General features: G+C 40.7%; 1 protein-coding gene across 3 annotated transcripts in view; it reads left to right on the forward strand.

Annotated features, from left to right (window-relative positions):
- Window positions 1–4,412: 4,412 nt before the first annotated feature.
- The window catches only part of IL15 (interleukin 15), a 41,190-nt gene continuing 26,614 nt past the window's right edge, over window positions 4,413–18,988 (forward strand). Inside the window, exons 1-3 of one of the 3 annotated variants that reach the window (XM_067468683.1) lie at window positions 4,413–4,625; window positions 6,339–6,491; window positions 17,837–17,896. The gene's annotated coding sequence lies outside the window, so the exon portion shown is untranslated. Of the gene's footprint in view, window positions 4,630–6,338; window positions 6,492–17,836; window positions 17,897–18,988 lie in introns of all 3 variants that reach the window. The other 2 variants (XM_060778906.2, XM_060778907.2) reach the window with 2 other exon arrangements.

The raw sequence follows: 18,988 nt of genomic DNA on the forward strand, positions 1-18,988 counted from the left end.
GAGCACCAACCCCCAGGGTTGGACATGACTGGACTTAATGTCAGAGGAAAACCTTTGGTTTGTTTATTTGTTCAGTCGCTTCTGACTCTTTGTGACCTCATGGACCAGCCCACGCCAGAGCTCCCTGTTGGCTGTCACCAACCCAGCTCCTTCAGAATCAAGCCAATCACTTTGAGGGAAAACCTTTACCTACACCTTATCCATAGGTAAAGGTAGATAAATGTGCTCATCTCCATTTATAAGCTGAATTACTGGCATTGTCTGTAGATGCCTCCAAGGTCATATGGCCGGCATGACTGCATGAAGTGCCGTTACCTTCCAGCCAGAGTGGTACCTATTAATCTACTCAAATTGGCATGTTTTCAAACTGCTAGGTTGGCAGAAGCTGGGGCTAATAGCAGGAGCTCTCCCAGTCCCCAGCTTTGAATTGCGGACCTTGCGGTCAGGAAGTTCAGCAGCTTAGTGATTTAACCCACTGTGCCACGAGGGGCTCCTACCTTTTCTCCATGTGCCAACATTTTCTATGCAGCACATAAATAAAAACAATCTAAAACAGACAAAAAATAATAAAGCCTATACTTAAATGAAAATAACACGAAAGTGCCTCTGCTGCAGTTAGGAAACAATTATTGGCACAATGAGGTAAACGAAATATTGAAAAACACATTACTTAGAAACTTAGCTAAACTTCCATGTCTTTTTTTAATGAGAAGCCTAGACATGTATCTTGTTAGCCACCAATTTAATTTATCTAAATGAAAGGAAAGGACACAAAGAAAGGCCCTTTAGCAGATCCTTAATGGATAGCTTGCTCATGTGGGTGGGACAGGGATGGGGACATGTGGATTTTTTTTTCCAGTCTAAGAGATGCATTTGTTTGTTTGCAATTCTTAAAGAAAGAGTGGGAAACTGCATTTGGAATGGGGGCTATTTTGGGGAACTGTTAATAGAATAATAGATATTCAGGTAGATAGAATCAAAGAATTGGAAGAGACCATCCAGGCAACCCCCCTGCCAAGAATCAGAAAAATCACATTTCCAGCCAATAGCCATCCAGCCTCTGTTTAAAAGCCTCCAAAGAAGGAGGCTCCACCACACTCTGGGGCAGAGAGTTCCACTGTTGAGCAGCTCTCACAGTGAGGAAGCACTTCCTAATGTTCAGGTGGAATCACCTTTCCTGTAGTTTGAACCCATTGGACCACACAAGAAGGCTGTACTATGGTGGGAATGGATGTCCATTTCAACCATTTAAGAAGCAGGGGGATTTGGAGTGACTCTGCACAATTTTGAGAATTGTTGTAGAGTTTGGTTCCAAAAGATACCAAGTCCCTCAAAAAAAAAAAATCAGCCATAGGTGGCAGCACATTGTTGGCTAGGAGTAGAATATTATGCACTGATCAAACCCATCAAAATAAATAAGTGAAATCACTTCAATACAGAACTTGGAAATTGCATTTTATAGCAAAAGAATTCATACCCTCAGCACATTTCTTTTGATTTGGTACCTTTTGTAAACAATCCCCACATTTATAGAATGATATGAATAGAAATGGAGGAGGGATACACTATGAGCGCTGTATCTCTGGGGGATATGCTTCAGGATCTCAGGTATATATACAAAACTACAGATAATAATAATAATAATAATAATAATAATAATAATAATAATATATCCAAAGAATCAGAAAGGTTTTGAAGAGCAAATTAAATGGCGGAAATACGATCAAGGCTATCAACGTCTGGGCCATTCCCATCATTAGATACACTGCTGGGATTGTGAACTGGACACAAGCAGACTGGATGATCTGTACAGAAAAACAAGAAAACTGATGACAATCCATTACACATTACACCCGCGTAGTGATGTCGACAGACTTTACCTGCCAGAAAAGCAGGAGGCAGAGGGCTTCTGCAAGTGAAACAAACAGTAGAAGAAGAGAAGCATGCACTGGCAGATTATGTGAAAGGCAGTCAAGAACCAACATTGAGGGATTTAAACTGCTTAAAGTACAAAAGACAAAGAGGGAATTCCGTAAAAAAACACAATGCAGAGCAGAAGAGAAAACTGGCAAAAGAAGGCTCTCCATGGACAGTTCCTGGGAAAAATTGGGAGCCAAATTGACAAAGAAAAAACATGGCTGCGGCTCACATATGGGACTCTGAAAAAGGAGCTAGAGGGCCTGATTCTGGCAGCCCAAGAACAAGCCATTAGAACCAATTCCATCAAAACCAGAATTGAAAAGTCGACAACAGATCCCAAATGTAGACTCTGCAAGGAAGCAGATGAAACAATAGATCATATCCTCAGCAGCTGCAAGAAGATTGCACAGACAGACTACAAGCAGAGGCATAACACCATTGCTCAGATGATTCATTGGAACTTGTGCCACAAATACCATCTGCCTGTGACAAAGAACTGGTGGGATCACAAGCCGGAAAACGTTACAGAAAATAAACATGCCAAACTCCTCTGGGATTTCCAGATTCAGACAGACAGAGTTTTGGAGCATAATACTCCTGACCTCAAAATCATGTTAAAAAACAAAGTATGGATCATTGATGTCGCAATCCCAGGTGACAGCAGGATTGCAGAGAAACAATTGGAAAAGCTGACACGATATGAGGATTTAAGGATCGAACTGCCAGTCAAGGTGGTCCCAGTGGTGATCGGCACACTGGGTCCAGTGCCTAAAGACCTTGGATTGCACTTAAACACAATCGGCGCTGACAAAATTACCATCTGCCAGCTGCAGAAGGTAACATTACTGGGATCAGCACACATTATTCGCTGATAATCACACAGTCCTAGACACTTGGGAAGTGTCTGACATGTGATCCAATTCAACAGCCAGCAGAGTGTCTGCCGTGGACTCATCTTGTTGTGTTTCTAATAATAATAATAATAATAATAATAATAATAATAATAATAATACACTTTATTTATATTCCGCTTTATCTCCCCGGAGGGACTCAGAGTGGATTACAATACACATATGAGGCAAACATTCAATGCCTTTTTACACGACAATGAACAACAACATACAACACAGACAATGGGAAAGGACTTCCTCTTTTTTCCATCTCTGGCATCTGGAGGCAATGCTCAACTTCAGCCATGAGGAGGTGCTCTTGTTCCATTTTTCCATGTCAAGGAGCCTGTTGTCCATAGACCTCTCTAATTCTGTTGCCAGATGCCTGCATATCTGCATGGGCTGCCCTTTTACCTTCCCGCCTATTGATCTACTCACATCAGACACTTTCAAATTGCTAGGTAGGCAGAAGTTAGAGCTGACAGTCACGGCTTTTAAACTTCCGGTCAGCAGCTTTCCTGCAACTAGCGGTTTAATCCGCTGTGCTACTGCAGCCCCAGATAATAGCGAGCCCCATTGACCTCTGATCTATGAATACCATAGAGCATTGTTTTCCAAACTGTACTCCAGGTGTTTTGGACTTCAGGTCCCAAAAATCCCAGCCAGCTATTAGGAATTGTGGGAGCTGAAATCCAAAACATTTGAAGGAGCACAGTTTGGGAATGTCTGCTAGAGACATGCAGGAGAACCTACATAATGCCTAGAAATGATATATTTTGTCAGATATGGATCAATGAAACCATGGAAATGCGGAATCCTTGATCTATGTAACAGTATGGCAGAAGATAGTAGCGGGAAGAGCTATCTTCCCCCTATTTTTTTCTTTTTTAAAAGAGATAGATGTAAAAAAAAGAGAGAGAGAGAGAGAGAGAGAGAGAAGGTGCAGTTGTTCCTCTTGCCCTAAAAGAGAATCCTTTGTTGGGGAGTGATTAGTTGGCCCTGTATGTTTCTTGCCCGGAGTTCCCCTGTTTTTGAGTGTTGTTCTTTATTTATTGTTATGATTTTAGAGTTTTTTTTAAATACTGATACACCTACCTCAAACAGACAAGAGGATGCTTACCATAGGAGCAGGCAAAACGTCAGGAGAGAATGCTTCTGGAGCATGGCCATACAGCCCCAAAAACTCACAACAGCCCAGTGATTTTACCATTAAAGCCTTCGACCATACAGAGCTTCAATAATTCTTGAACTTACAAATTACTTGTCTGTTTGAGGCAAGTGTGAATGTTGTAATTGGCCATCTTGAATGGCCTTGCAGCTTCAAAGCCTGGCTGGGTGCTTCGCAGGGGAATCCTTTGTTAGGTGCTAGCTGGCCCTGATTTATTCCTATCTGGAATCAAACAATAACCTTAAGGTTATAGCTTGGCGAGGCACCAGCATTCTTTGGCAAAAAAAGGCTAAAGAGCATGTAAACATACAACTCCTGTGATTGCATAGCACTGACCCACAACAGCTACTGTGGTATCAAACTTGATTAATTCCACAGTGTGTAGATGCACCCCTGTAGTGCTGTGTAGATGCAGCTTGTTTGGAAAAGAGTGCAAGGCATTTGTGTTCTTTGCATGGAAGTCCTAATAAAGGTATCTTCGTGTCCTCTGGCTGGGAGGGAGTGGAGGCTGGCTGGCTTGTTCCCTCCCTTTCCTTCCTTCCTTCTCTCTTCTGTCAGTTTCCTTGGGACTTGGACGCCTGAAGCTCCAGATGTGGGGCGGAGTTGTCCCAGCAGCAGAGCCCACAACACCCCGGCCTGAGCCGCAAGTGCGTAAGTCTCTTTGATCCCACACAAACGAAAGGGGGGGGGGGGGGACGACAACAAGCCATTGGGGGCAAGGGAGGCAACCTTCGGGGTGGCTGGACCCCTTGGTGAAGTGGGGACAAACAACACAAAGCCTCTCCTCCCTGCGCGCCTAGGTTGCTTCCAGTTCTTGTTGTGTTTTCCCGAAGCTTTGCAGGACTTTGTATTGACTTAAGCAATATTGAGGCGTTGGCTGCTCGAAAAGCAACAGGGCAAAGGAATCTTTCCCCCTTCTTGCTTTTCAGCCTGTCATTATTTCTATTTCCTTGCAGCAAATGATTGCAGGGGGGAAATCTTTCCTACACTGTGGAATTAATGCAGTTTGACTCCACTTTAACAGCTGTGGAACAATGGGAGTTGTGGTTCTACACCAGGCATAGGCAAACTTTGGCCCTCCAGGTGTTTTGGACTTCAACTCCTGGCCTCAGGCCCTTTCCTTTCCCCCCTCAGCCCCTTAAGCTGCTTAAGCCACTTGTGCCAAACTTTGTGGTTTCTCAGTAACACCTGAAGGTCTGGTTGTGGTTAGGGAAGCAATGGTTTATTTGGGTTTTTTTTAAAGTGTGCCTTTGGATACAGAGAAAAAGTGCAGCCTGAAAACTGATAATGTGTAGTTGGAAACATAAGAAGGCATGTTGACAAATCAAATGTTTAGTAAGCACGTAAATGGCAGTGTTTACCATGCTGTGGTTGTGCTTGTTTGCTTTCCTTTCTGACATATGATGATCCTGAGATGATTCTGTGTATGGGTTGCTGTCAGTTTTCCAGGCTGTATGGCCTGGCTGTATGATCATGCTCCCGAAGCATTATCTCCCACATCTATGGCAGGCATCCTCAGAGGTTTGAGGTCTGTTGGAAACCAGGCAAGTAGGGTTTATATATCTGTGGAATGTCCAGGGTGGGAGAAAGAACTCTAGTCTGCTGGAGGCAAGTGTTAATGTTGCAATTGGCCACCCTGATTAGCATTGAATGGCCTTGCAGCTTCAAAGCCTGGTTGCTTCCTTTTTGAGGGAATACTTTATTTATTTATCTATATTTATTTGCAGTATTTGTATACCGCCCTTCTCAACCCTGAAGGGCACTCAGGGCGGTTCACAGTGTTGGCAACAATTAAATGCCATCAAGTAAAAAAGTATAAAACATCAAAATTTACCCTCCCCTGATGAAACATTAAACATTATTAAACACATCACATAGAATAACATCACATATCACACAAATACATAGTCATTGTTTGTTAACAGTCCTGGGTCATTGCACTTTGTTGGGAGATGTTGGCATGCCACAGATGTGGATGAAATGTCAGGAGAGAATGCTTCTGGAACATGGCCATACAGCCTGGAAAAGTCATAGCAACCCAGTGATTCTGGCCATGAAAGATTTCGACAACACATTGATTCTGTGTATATTTATACTGAAAACGAATGCAGTTTGATCACTTTAATTGCCTTGTCTCAATGCTATGTAGTCCTAGGAGTTAAAGTTAGGTGAGACACCAGCCCTCTTCTTGGCAGGGAGAACTAAAGACCTTGCAAAACTACAACTCCCATGATTCCACAGCACGTGAGCCATTACAGTCAAAGCGGTTTCAAACCGTACTCATTCTACAGTGTAAATAAATGCCATGATGTTTTCTTGGCTGAAATTGTTCAGAGGGAGCTCATTTTTGCCTTCCTCAGAAGCTGGGAGAGTGTGACTTACCAATGAGCAAGGATTTGAGCCTGATCTCCAGAGTCACAGCCCAACACTTGAATATCATGTTGAAAACAGAAACCTAATTCTGGAGAGCTATCACTTCTAGCAGTACATATTTCAAGAAGCAGCAGGGAGGGGTAAGTGTCATTGAGATGGGATTTACATTTATGCATGAATCATTGACGTGTCTGGATAATGAACTAAAGCAGATTCATAAATAAATTGTTATTTAGTGGAATGATGCATAGAACAGAAGAGCTTCTTTTTCCTGTGGAGAAGCTGCCAGAGCAAACTTTGTATTTATTTAGCTGCTGTTTTTATTGTGGGGCAAGTAGCATGTGTTGTGTGTGTGTGTTTGTATTGTACAGTCTGAGGTCAATGGTTATAAGAATAGATGAGGGAGGAGACTGGGCGATCTCAGAGCAAGTCCAGCTTGCAAGAGAAATCGTGGTCCCTCTTAATCCATTTGATCAGAGTGGTGACTGCTATGTGACTGCTATGTGTGTAAACTGAGAACAAGTGCTAGCATCAGCTGCATGCCAAAGACTTTGTATCGGACTGGAGAGTGGTGGCCCTGTGTGTTTTCAAAACTGACTTTTTATTGTTTCCTTCTGCTACCCTTTGCTTAGCTAGGAGTGTTAAATAAAACAGAGCAAGGAGGAACAAATAGTGCTTTGGGCAACACCAAGTTGTCTGGGCAGTTGTATTGCAAAAAAGCCAGCAGCTTTTGGTTCTGTCTAATGAGAAAATGACGTTCACGTAAAAGAAAGTGGTGGAAATGCAGTAGCAGCTTATATTGGGAGCTAAACTTTTCAGTTTACAGACTAGATTCCACCCCACTCATGGAAGGGTAAAATGCGTAACAGTGGTGTGTTAGCACAACATCTCCAGGGACTCTTTTTTGCTATCCTTTTCTCCCCTTCCTCTTTGCTTAGGCATTGTATTGCTTTCTCCCCGAAGGAGAAAGCAATACAATGCCTAATCAAGCTTTAGATCACATCCACTATCGTAAACAATCTCTCCATTCATTTAGGTTTGAGAGTCTGAGGGTGGAACTACATTGTAGAATTAATGAAGTTTGATATCAATTTATTATTATTATTATTATTATTATTTGATACACAACAAGATTAGTACACAGCAAACAAGATAACTATGCTGGTTGTTGTATTGGATCACACGTTGGACACTTCCCAAGTGTCTAGGACTGTGTGATGTATCGGCGAATAATGCGTGCAGATCTCAGTAGGGTGGCCTTTTGCAGCTGACTGATGGGAATTTTGTAAGCACCAATTGCGTTTAAGTGCAGGCCAAGGTCTTTAGGCACTGCACCTAGTGTGCCAATCACCACCAGGATCACCTTTACTGGCTTGTGGCAGAGTCTTTGCAGTTCTGTCTTTAAATCCTCATATAGTGTAAGATTTTCCAGTTGCTTCTCACCAATTCTGGTGTTGCCTGGGATTGCAATGTTGACGATCCTAACTTTGTTTTTTTCCACATTCATGAGGTTCATTTGTGTTCCAAAACTCTATCACTCTGAATTCAGAAGTGTAGTTTGATTCACAGTCAACCTTAAACTCACAATGAAACTAGACTGTGGATGTGTTCATTTTCATTAACTTTTTCAGGCTTTGCAGTTGGATCTTTAAATCTTCATATCATGCCAGCTTTTCCAGTTTATTGTTTGATACACAACAAAATTAGTTCACAGCAAACAAGATGGCTGTTGTATTGGATCACACATTATTATTATTATCATTACTACTATGACTACTACTACTTTATATTATATTATATTACTTAATTACATTATGTCATTTTTAAAAGCCTGCCTGAATAAAAATGTTTTAGCCTGCTGCTTGAAGGACACTTTAACTGCCATGTCTCAATGCTGTGGACTCCTGGGAGTTATAGTTTGGTGAGACACCAGCACTCTTTGGCAGACGCCTTGTTAAAACTACAACTCCCATCATTCCACAGCATTTGACAGTTAAAGTGGTTCCAAACTGCATTAGTTCCACAGTCTAGTTTCATTGTGAGTTTAAGATTGACTGTGATGTTGACAGAACTCAGTTTTATACCAGCTGTTTTCAAGCTATTTATACAACATTTGGTCTCTTCCAACACTCTTCACCCTATTTTTAAATATAGTCTATACTGTACTTTTTTCCTGATTAGCATAACTTTAATCACTCAGGTTAACAAAGGAGAAACTAACTTTGAATATTACTGGAAATCAGGTGTACATGAAAAGAAAGGCATTCATTCATATGAACAACTTTGTTTCTTCACAAGTCAACTGTGTTCCTTGGCAGAATTAAGTTTTGATTGGCAGAGTTCCAATATAAAACAAGGAACTGCTCATAACTCTTGTAGGATAAATTTTAAAACCAAACAAACTAGTTCTGCAGTGCTTAGTTCCACTACTGGTGGCCCTGTCCTTTCCAGACACTGGCAAAACTTGTAGCCACTTGGGCTGTTTTTTGAAGATCATTTTGAGCAAATTGGGGGCATAGGAAATACCTATCCTACCACTAGCATCAAAGGAAGATCCCTATAACAGTGATACTTTGACTTAAGAGCAGTAGCAAACTACTGGAAGCGAGAGCGAGCTTGTGCTGGAGCTCGCTCCGAAGCCCCGCCTCCCCCCCCCCCCCCGAGGCTGCTCTCTCTATTGCTAGTGTGCCTGTTTTCCCTTGCTAGGGAAGCGATGCGAGTGTACTCTCGCAGTTGGCAGAATTCAACTGTGAGCGTACGCTCGCATCCCTGCCCTCTGCAATGGAAAACAGGCACGCTAGCAAGAGAGAGAGCAGCCTCGGGGGGGGGGGGGGGAAGGCGGGGCTTCGGAGCAAGCCCGAGCGCAAGCTTCCTGTAGTTTGCTGCGGCACGAGCGTATGCTCGCAACGCTGCCCTAGCAAAGGGAAATAGGCGGAAAAAGAGGCGGAGCATCGCTCATGCTGGCTTAGTTTGCTCTCGCAAAATCCTAGTTTGCTATGGCTGTAAGAATTTAATATGTTCCTTGACTGAGCTTTTAATTCAAAATGCTGTTATCTCAAAGTGAATTTGCCCAGTGAAATGCTATTAAGCCGTTCTGCCCCCCAATCCTCCCTTTTTGTTACATATTTTAAAATAAGAAAATGTACTCTAAAAATAACAAATAATGTATAAATGCACATTCATATGGAACAATAAAGAAAAAACCTCAACTTTAAAATAGTAGAAGCACAAAGTTGTGGCAAGGAAGCACAAAATGAAGAGGCAGAAGCATCATTTTCTTCATATTCATTCCAACCTCCCTTCCTATCTTTCTCTTTCTCTCTCTCTCCCTCTCTTCATGAAGCCAAACATACCAGGAATAAAAGCAACACTAATCCAAAGTTCCTCAGAGTGGACAAGAGGAAAGCAGACAGCAATCTTCCAAAGTGGACAAGAACACAAGGCACAGAAGTTGCTCCCTTGAAGCCCTAAAGCCCTATAATCTCACGCTAGCCCTCCCTCTGGTGCTAGCTCTTAATTCAAAATGCTGCTCATATGTCAAAGCAAAACTCTGACCCAGCAATAGCTCTTAACTCAAAATGCTCTTAAGTTGGGATGGTCTTAAGTAGAGGTTCCACTGTAGTTTGGTTGGCTTCTTTAGATGAAGAGTGATACAGTATTTGAGCAGGCAGCAACATTTCTCAAGCTGAATTTGCATACAGACTGTGCAAGGCCCTTTGGGTCCATGCTTGGAGTGATCACTTGCCTCTATCTCTGAGGAATCAACTGATTTGAGTGAGCTCACTCTAAGTGTTTTATTATTGTACTTTAATGCTCTCGTCGTTTGTTTTTATTTATAGACGTAGTTATGCAGAATTAGAGAAAAACAGTATAAACCACCTCTTCTACAGTTCCTTTGGGATTTCTTGCAATACGGCTTGTTAACGTTCACTCTTTACCAGTGGAAAAAGCAGCCATTCATTGCTAGTAATTCTCTAGCACTGGCAGTGTAGATAATTGTTAAACTATTAAACTGTAGATTGTGATTTATAATGTCCATAATGGTAACAATCTCTAAGTGATCACTCTGTGCTGTCATTGACAACATACCCCAATCTCTTGCAGCATAAAATACAGTATAATGGCTTGTAATGATACACATATCTTATTACCTGCTGGTAATAAGCTATCAACAGGGATGACAGTTTAATTATAGTGCATCTCCTGTTAGCAAATGACTGGCTCCCAAATATTTTTGCTGCTCTTTGCCAATTCCTGAGAACATAACTGCACAAGTTTGAGTAACCTAAATTGAATTTCTGCTTTGTTTAAGGTGTTGAAGATGTGCTATGGCAGCTTCAAACCATTCCATTATTATCTTCTAGAAAATCCTTCATGTAAGAGCAACAACAATGTACATATTTAATGTGGTGAATATAAAACACAGGGTTAAAATTATAGGACGGCAACTCATTAGAAAAGATGACAATACTTGATGGTTTCTCCCTTGCTTTGCTTGCTTCCAAAACCCTATTTCTTTCTATTGCTCATGGGATGCTCTGATTTTGCTTTTCCTGCATGACAGAAGGGAGGTGAACTGGATGGCCCATGGGGTTTTTGCTGCTATTATTATTATTATTATTATTATTATTATTATTATTACAAAGGCTGGATTGCCATCTGTTGGGGGTGCTTTCATTGTGCTTTTCCTGCATGACAGAAGGGGGTTGGACTGGATGGCCTCTGGGGTCTTCCACTGAAATAATGTTAACTTTATTTTTTTATCTTATTATTAAAATAAGCATACAATGTAAACCAACAGTGTTGTTGGTTTTTAATTTTTTATTATTTTATTCATTTTATTTTAAATGTTATATTGTTCTTCCTTTTTTATTCTTTTTTTGCACTACAAACAAGGTATGTGCAGTGTGCATAGGAATTTGTGTTGGAAATACAGTAGCAACTTTCTTCAAGCCTCCACTAGAAATTTGTTTGTATATTATTCTGTTTTGTTTACTTTATTGTTTATGTATGTTTTGGTATGCAGCTTTCCCTTTATGTTTCTTGATGTTGTGGATGGGGCTGCAGACCATGTGATCAGAACTGAACTTGTTCTGGACTCCGACTACATTTTAGAAAGAGTTTGTTTTGGACTTCACTAGGAACCGTATGCTTAAAGCTGTGGTTCCCAACCTTTGGGCCTCTAGGGAGACTCAACCGGATTTTCAGACTAGACATAGACTCTATTAGACTCCCAGAACAGAGTGATGCTTTGGACTATTGATTCTAAAAAGATGCCCTGGTAACCTACTTGGACCGATAAACAAAGTACCTGTATGCTGACTGTATGAAATTTGTGAGTAAACCAACTATTTTATTTTTTAAATAAGTCTACTTATTTTTCTCTCTTGAAAGCATGATTTAAAGACAGATATATTTTAAGGAAGAATAGATGTTTTTGGGCAACTAAAAAGTACACTTCTGTAACTCTGCTGAATATATGTGTGTTTTATACATTGGCATATTTTCGTCCCTAACAGTTCAAAGACATACCTAGGTACATCAGTTTAACAGTTGAGAAACCTACTTGCCTTGCATGAATGTTAGACTCTAACAAGTCATGATTTTACCAAGAGGTTATGGCATTATTTTTCAAAAAGTTATGACTTCTAACAAAGTCATCCCTTTCCAAAGATCATAAAATCTCCAAAAGGTTCTGGAGATTTCCATTTTCCACAAATTTGTTCATGTTCTTTTCAATCAGCTCACACAAACACTCTCCATCCATCTGTCACTGGCCTGGCTTGGCTGTCAAATTTTAAAATGCAATGCATCAGAAAGTTTGCTCTCATGCCCGATATATAATATTATATATAATATTATATATAAACACATCTTGGGGTTCCACAATAAACTTTTGCTTCAAAAAGGGTTTCACAGCTGAAAAAGTTTGAGAACCCCTTGTGGAAAGGATTGCAGCCTAAATGTAACTTAAGGGTGCTTACTTTTCAGTAGAATAGTTCTGTAAGACCACCACTGGTTCCCTTTGGCAGAAGATATCCAAACCACCACCTGTCATCTACAAGAGTGAAAACAGCCTCAGGCAACTCATTTTATGAGGTAATTTTTTTCTAGTCATGCCAGTAGGGGTGGCTGTTAAAATGTTAAAATTCCCCATATTATCCTCACAGCAGGCGATTCTTTCTGCTACCTGATTGCTTGAGCTCAAACCAACTGTGTCTAAGAAGTGTTACATTTCTTTTTTGAAGAGTCTTGTGCTTCTCACAAAATTTTATTTCCCTGGGGCCTCTTTAATCTGGAATGCACATGCCGTATTAATTGTGAAGGCTTAGAGATAATAAAGTGACAAGCAAAGTTCCTAGACAGATTAAATCTTAAATGAAAAAAACCTTTACATTGCCAAATAATCTGGGCCAGTTACCCCTGGGATTGTCTTTCCTGGCAATTTCATCATGCTTGATCTGACCATTACATGGATAATTCCTTCAGAAATAAAACAACAAACATTTCATAGTCTGAGGCCTGCAGACTTGAAGTTTTATTTTCCTCCCATATAGGTATCTGTATGGAGATTCAGTTTAATCGATTAGAAAATTTTCATTTTTCAGTGCATAATGCTAAACTATACAGTCTAACTTATAGTAACCACCTGTTTTATTGCAAGTAGAAAACAAATATTAACAAAAGGTGGCAACTGAAATATTAACTAGTAGTACTTTCAATTGAGAACTGCCTTGATATTATTGATAACCTTAGATTTAATTTGCTTTCTTTTGTGGACTGTTAGTGATTAATGCTCCTTAAATAAAGAGAACAAGGAAGATAAATGAGTTCTTTGCGTGGCAGCTTAAACCTTTTGGGCCTGGAAGAATGTTTAAAAATCCAATGACTAGTGAAACATAATGCTCTATTAATACACAATTATTTTATGAACCTATCACAAAGTCATCTTCCAAATCCTCATTCCATCTTTGGACTCTATAATAGACCCCCACAAAGATAATTTCAAAGGAATTATCTAGAATGCTGAGCCCTATTCTTACCCAAATTTTGGACAGCTCCTTTAAAATTGAAATTGAAATCTGTTGAGAAGTCATCTTCCATCACTGATCCTCATTAATTAAGATAGTGGTTCCCAACCTGTGGTCCGTAGACCACCACTGGTCCCCAAGAATGAAAATATGGTCCGCAGCCTCATCATTACGACACTGTTGCCTCGAAACCATGAGGCAACGTGAGCAGCTAGTCTCACAAAACCCTTTTATAGTGCCAAGGCAACGGGGATGTTGGGAGGAGAGAAGCTGACAACCCATGAAAAATTACTACTACCATATCAGCTCTAGATTATTAAATATGGTTTTCTGCAGGTGAGCAGATCGCAACTATTGGATGACATATGTTCTGTATCAGAAACTCAAGCTGATGTGGTCTATCCAATGCAGTTTTCTGACTCAGCACCCCAAATAAACAAATCTAATCTAATGTTGATCAAAAAAATGATTTGTAACCCTTTTGGTACTAATGTTGGAGAGTAGTCCCTGGTCAAGTGATTCCTGGTCAAAAAAAGGTTGGGAACAACTGAATTAAGAGGATATTACTTCCTAGAAAGAGCCCTTTGGTTTGCACTAAATGTGCGACGAAAGACCAGAAAGTTATTTTTGTTCTTTACAATATGTTCTGTCTACTTGATCTTTATGAAACAAATTGCATTTTGTTAGTTAGTTTAGTGGATGAGACAACATATTTGGCAGGCATGTTGCCTGGTTGATAAGTGGAAAACTGTATCAAGAGAATTGCTGAGGCAGAATATCACTCGTTTTGTGTCTGTCCTGATACTAAAGAACAGTGAGAAATGAAATGCTTTAGGCAGCGAAGAAAATGTCCTTTTGGCAGGTGATCCCAACCTCACTGATGAAATGGTTTGTCTGCCTTCTCCTGCAGTGAAGAAGAGAGCATACCCTGCAGTTTCTGAGATCTCCAGAACTAATGCAATGAGTTCCATCACACCAGCTGCCTGTGGTATAGCACTATGGGTTGGATTTCATTGTTGAATGTTTAAAGTTGTAACATAATTCTAGGGATGTATGAGCACAAAAGAAAATATTTTACAGCTTGGGAAGGGATCAAAATTCACATTTCAGGATAACATCATAGAATAACTTCAGACACTACTCTCTGATTTTGGATAGGTGTTCAGATTTCTTCACCTCACTTCTCTTTCACTTTCTTTTGTGTCAGATAATTTTTTTAAAGTCTCCTTATTTTTGCCTCGTTTCTTTATCTTAGGTACTTTATGAACAAAAATGCAATTTTATTTGGGATACAAGCAAAGGAGACAGTAGAGTAGATCATTTGCCTTAAATTTGTGGATTATTCATAACAAAGAGATCTCCTGGAAACCACAGTTAATTTTCATTTTTAAAACTCATTTAAGAGTTAAGTTCAAATGTGTACTTTCTCTATAGCATGGTTTACCTTGACAAAAAATATCAAAGGCATGTTTTATGTTGACAAATATAAAATAAAACACAGACCTATGTAATCAAGACAACACAGCTGTTTTGTGGATAAAGCTGATGGGAATACAGTGTTCCCTTACTGCTTCGGGTTTGCTAACCACGAACTTGCTGTTTTGCGGCTTTTCAAAAAAATTAATTTTAAATACAAGTAGCAAGGGAACAACCAGGTGAGAGCCCCATGCCATTGGGGAAGCAGTGAGGGAGGGAGAAGAATGGCTCCAGCAAGGTGAAGGGGAGGGAGGAAGGGAGAGGGAAAGAGGAGAGAAAGAGAGAGAGAGAAAGGAAGGGGAGAGAGGAGTAGGCAGAGCTATATTGTACATATACAGTATAGTGCCCCTACATTGTGGTTTTTCACTTATTGCGGGGGTTCCTGGAACAGAACCCATGCGATAAGTGAGGGAACACTGTATAAGAACCACCTTGCTAGAACACATGGCCCATTAGTCTAACATCAGTGTCCTCTGGAGCACCTAGAACAGTGGTTCTTAACCTGTGGGTCGCAGACCCCAATTGGGCCGCAAAGACAAAAATCTGGTCCACGAGCCTCCTTCCTCTTTATTTTATTTTATTTAATTTATTTTATTTCCACTCCTTTCATGCTACCTGCCACTCCTTCCCTGTCACTGACCAGCCCCGCTCCCTTGGATAGACTACATCACCTCTAGATTATTAAATACGGTTTTCTCTTGGTGAGCAGATGGTGACTATTGGATGGCATATGTTCTGTATCAGAAACTAGAGCTGATGTGGTCTCTCCAATGCAATTTTCTGAATCAGCACCCCAAATAACCAAACCAAATCTATTGTTGACCAAAAACTGATCTGTAACCCTTTTGGTACTAATATCCCCTGGGCAACGTGCTTGCAGACTGCCAATTCTCTCACACCAGAAGTGACTTGCAGTTTCTCAAGTTGCTCCTTATGCACACACATATATAATGGGACTTCAACATCCACAGATTGTGGTATTCATGGAGGGTCTTGGAACTGAACCTCAGAGCATACCAAGATCCCACTGTATCCACATTTGAATGAATATGAGTAAGTTCTGCATACTTTAAAGCTTCTGACAGCATCAAAACCAACAAAACACAGTAGCTGTAAAAGGAAAGTTCCTTCTTGCCTAAAATATAGTTCATAAAAAACTAAACAAACTAATAAATCAGCTCTTCTAGTGCTGTCTGTTAAAAACAGAATAGTTGTACATGTTGGAACTGGTTGGTAAAAAGTGGTGGATTTCTTGCTGGGAATACTGCTGCTACTGAGAATGAGAAACTCTTTCCTCGTAATTTCGACAATGTACATATTTATGCTGCCTGAATGTCATTCAGTCAAACATCCTTTTTGATATACTTCCGTTGATTTTATGTCAATTTCTTTTAGCCAAATTGTTCTGTTTCTTTCCTCTTAATAATCGTTGTAAATAAATGTATCATTTCATTTTGATTTATTTCTTATATTAACTTTATTTCCAGAGCAGTAAAAATAAATTGCAAGACTGTTTCTCTATAAAACAGAGCTACTTCAAAAAAACCAAAACCAAAACAAAACAAACACAAAAAACAAAACTCTCATGGTCTCTGAGAGCTCCCCTCTATCTTGTGGGGTTCCTCAGGGGGCCATTCTCTCCCCTCTGTTATTTAACATCTATATGCGACCACTTGCTCAGCTGGTTCGAGGTTTTGGGCTTGAGTGTTATCAGTACGCCGATGACACTCAGCTGGTGCTGAAGATGGAAGGCCGACCGGACTCTGTACCCGATTGTTTCCATCAGTGCCTCGAGGCCGTTACTGGATGGCTGCGTGCCAGCAGGTTGAGGGTGAATCCAGCAAAGATGGAGATCCTATGGCTGGGTCGACTGGGCAGTGGGGACATCCAGCTGCCTACCCTGGATGGCGAGGCGCTATGCACGTCATCATTGGTAAAGAGTCTGGGAGTCCTTTTGGACCCTCTGCTGACGATGGAGGCCAGGTCTCCGCCGTTAGCAGAACTGCCTTCTTTCATCTGCGGCAGGCTAGACGGCTGGCCCCCTACCTGTCCAGGGACGATCTAGCTACGGTGATCCAGGCCACGGTCATCTCAAGACTGGACTACTGTAACGCCCTCTACATTGGCCTTCCTCTGTCGGTGATCCGGAAGCTCAAGTTGGTACAAAATGCAGGTGCTCAGCTTCTTGCGGGAATTCCGATGAGAGGCCACATAACACCAATCTTACTGCAGCTGCATTGGTTACCAATTGAGCACCGGATCACTTTCAAAGTGATGGTACTCACCTTTAAGGCCTTGCATGGTCTGGGGCCGATGTATCTAAGGGACCGCCTCACCCCCTACCAACCCCAGAGATCCCTCCGTTCTGAGGACCAAGATCTATTGGAAGTCCCCAGTGTCAAGACCTTGCGTCTAACAGCAACCAGACGCAGAGCCTTCACAGCAGTGGCACCATCACTCTGGAATACTCTGCCACCTGAAATCCGTGCCTTGCGGGACTTACCAGCTTTCCGCAGGGCATGTAAGACATACCTGTTTCGACAGGCTTTTAATGTTTGATATTGTTGTTTTTAAATTGTTTTAAACTGCTTTTAAATTTTGTTAGATTTTAGCTATTCTTGTACGCCACTCCAAGCCCCAGGGGAGTGGCGGCATATATGTTTAAATAATAAATAAATAAATAAATAAATAAATATATTGTGTTGTTGAAGGCTTTCATAGACAGAATCACTGGGTTGCTGAGAGTTTTCTGGGCTGTATTGCCATGTTCCAGAAGCATTCTCTCCTGATGTTTCACCCACATCTATGGCATAGATGTGGATGAAATTTCAGGAGAGAATGCTTCTGGAACATGGCCATACAGCCTGGAAAACTCAAAGCAACCCAAACCCCCTATTGTTTTTGTCTTGTACAGTGTGTCTCTCCACCATCTCTTGGAATATTTCTAATAGAAGGAAAAATGTTTTTGTATCTTCTAGAAACGAGCTAATGAAGAAAACCTCTGGCCTTTGGACACAAAGAAACAAATTTCTTGTCAGGTGAGATAATGAAACCAAAGTAACTGATTATTATAATTCTGTTCACTCTGGTTGTAGTGATTACATTTGGCACCGCTTAAAAGGATTCGGGGATGACATACAAAAATACAGGATTTTTCAAAAGGCTGTCATTTGTTGAGGGTCCATTCACACTACAGAATTAGTGCTATTATTCCACTTTCTTTCCTGTATTTCCATAATCTATAATCCTGACATCAGTAGTTTATAGAAGGGCCTTTATAATTCTCAGCTAGACTACTTTTCAGGTCTACCCAAACTAAACATTTCAGATTTCCATAGGATGCATGAAGTCAAAATAGCAGTGTGTACAGACTGACCAGGTGGGTTGTCCTTTGAGATGTTCAGAGTTACATTGTTTTGCTAAATGTTACTAGATTTCCATGTATTCTACCGTGAAAGCATTTTACTCACAAATGAATGTTATCTTTCAATGGGACTTACTTCCAGGGTGAATGTTTGGAGGACTGTACTATTTATTGCTATGAGATCAGAAAAAATTGAACAGTATTATATTGTTGAAGGCTTTCATGGCCGTAATCACTGGGTTGTTGTGAGTTTTCTGGGCTGCATGGCCATGTTCCAGAAGCATTCTCTTCTGACATTTCACCTGCATCAATGGCAGGCATCCTCAGAGGTTATGAGGTCTGTTGGAAACCTCACAACCTTTGAGGATGCCTGCCATAAGATGCAGGTGAAATGTCAGGAGAGAATGCTTCTGGAACATGGCCATACAGCCTGGAGAACTCACAACATTCCAGTGAACAGTATCAATTTGTAAGCAAAAATGCTTCTTTCAACTTCTTCCTCATCTGAATCTGCTTACTTTGCACACTTAAAAGCACTTTTTTTTCCAGTGTTTGCTCAAGAACTGATTCAGACTATTTGAACTTCTTCTTTTCCCCTGTTACCACCACTTCTGTAGAAATCCTCAGGCGCATGCTCATGTTTGCAAATGAAGTAGTCGTAGTAATAAATACAATTGACAATGAGAAACTCTACTTATTTCACGTAGAAGCCAAAAGCTTTGAAAGTACTTTTCGTCAATGTCAGAATATTACGATATTCCTGATC

This window comes from Anolis sagrei, chromosome 5 (genome assembly GCF_037176765.1).
Source record: "Anolis sagrei isolate rAnoSag1 chromosome 5, rAnoSag1.mat, whole genome shotgun sequence".
NCBI lineage: Eukaryota > Metazoa > Chordata > Lepidosauria > Squamata > Dactyloidae > Anolis > Anolis sagrei.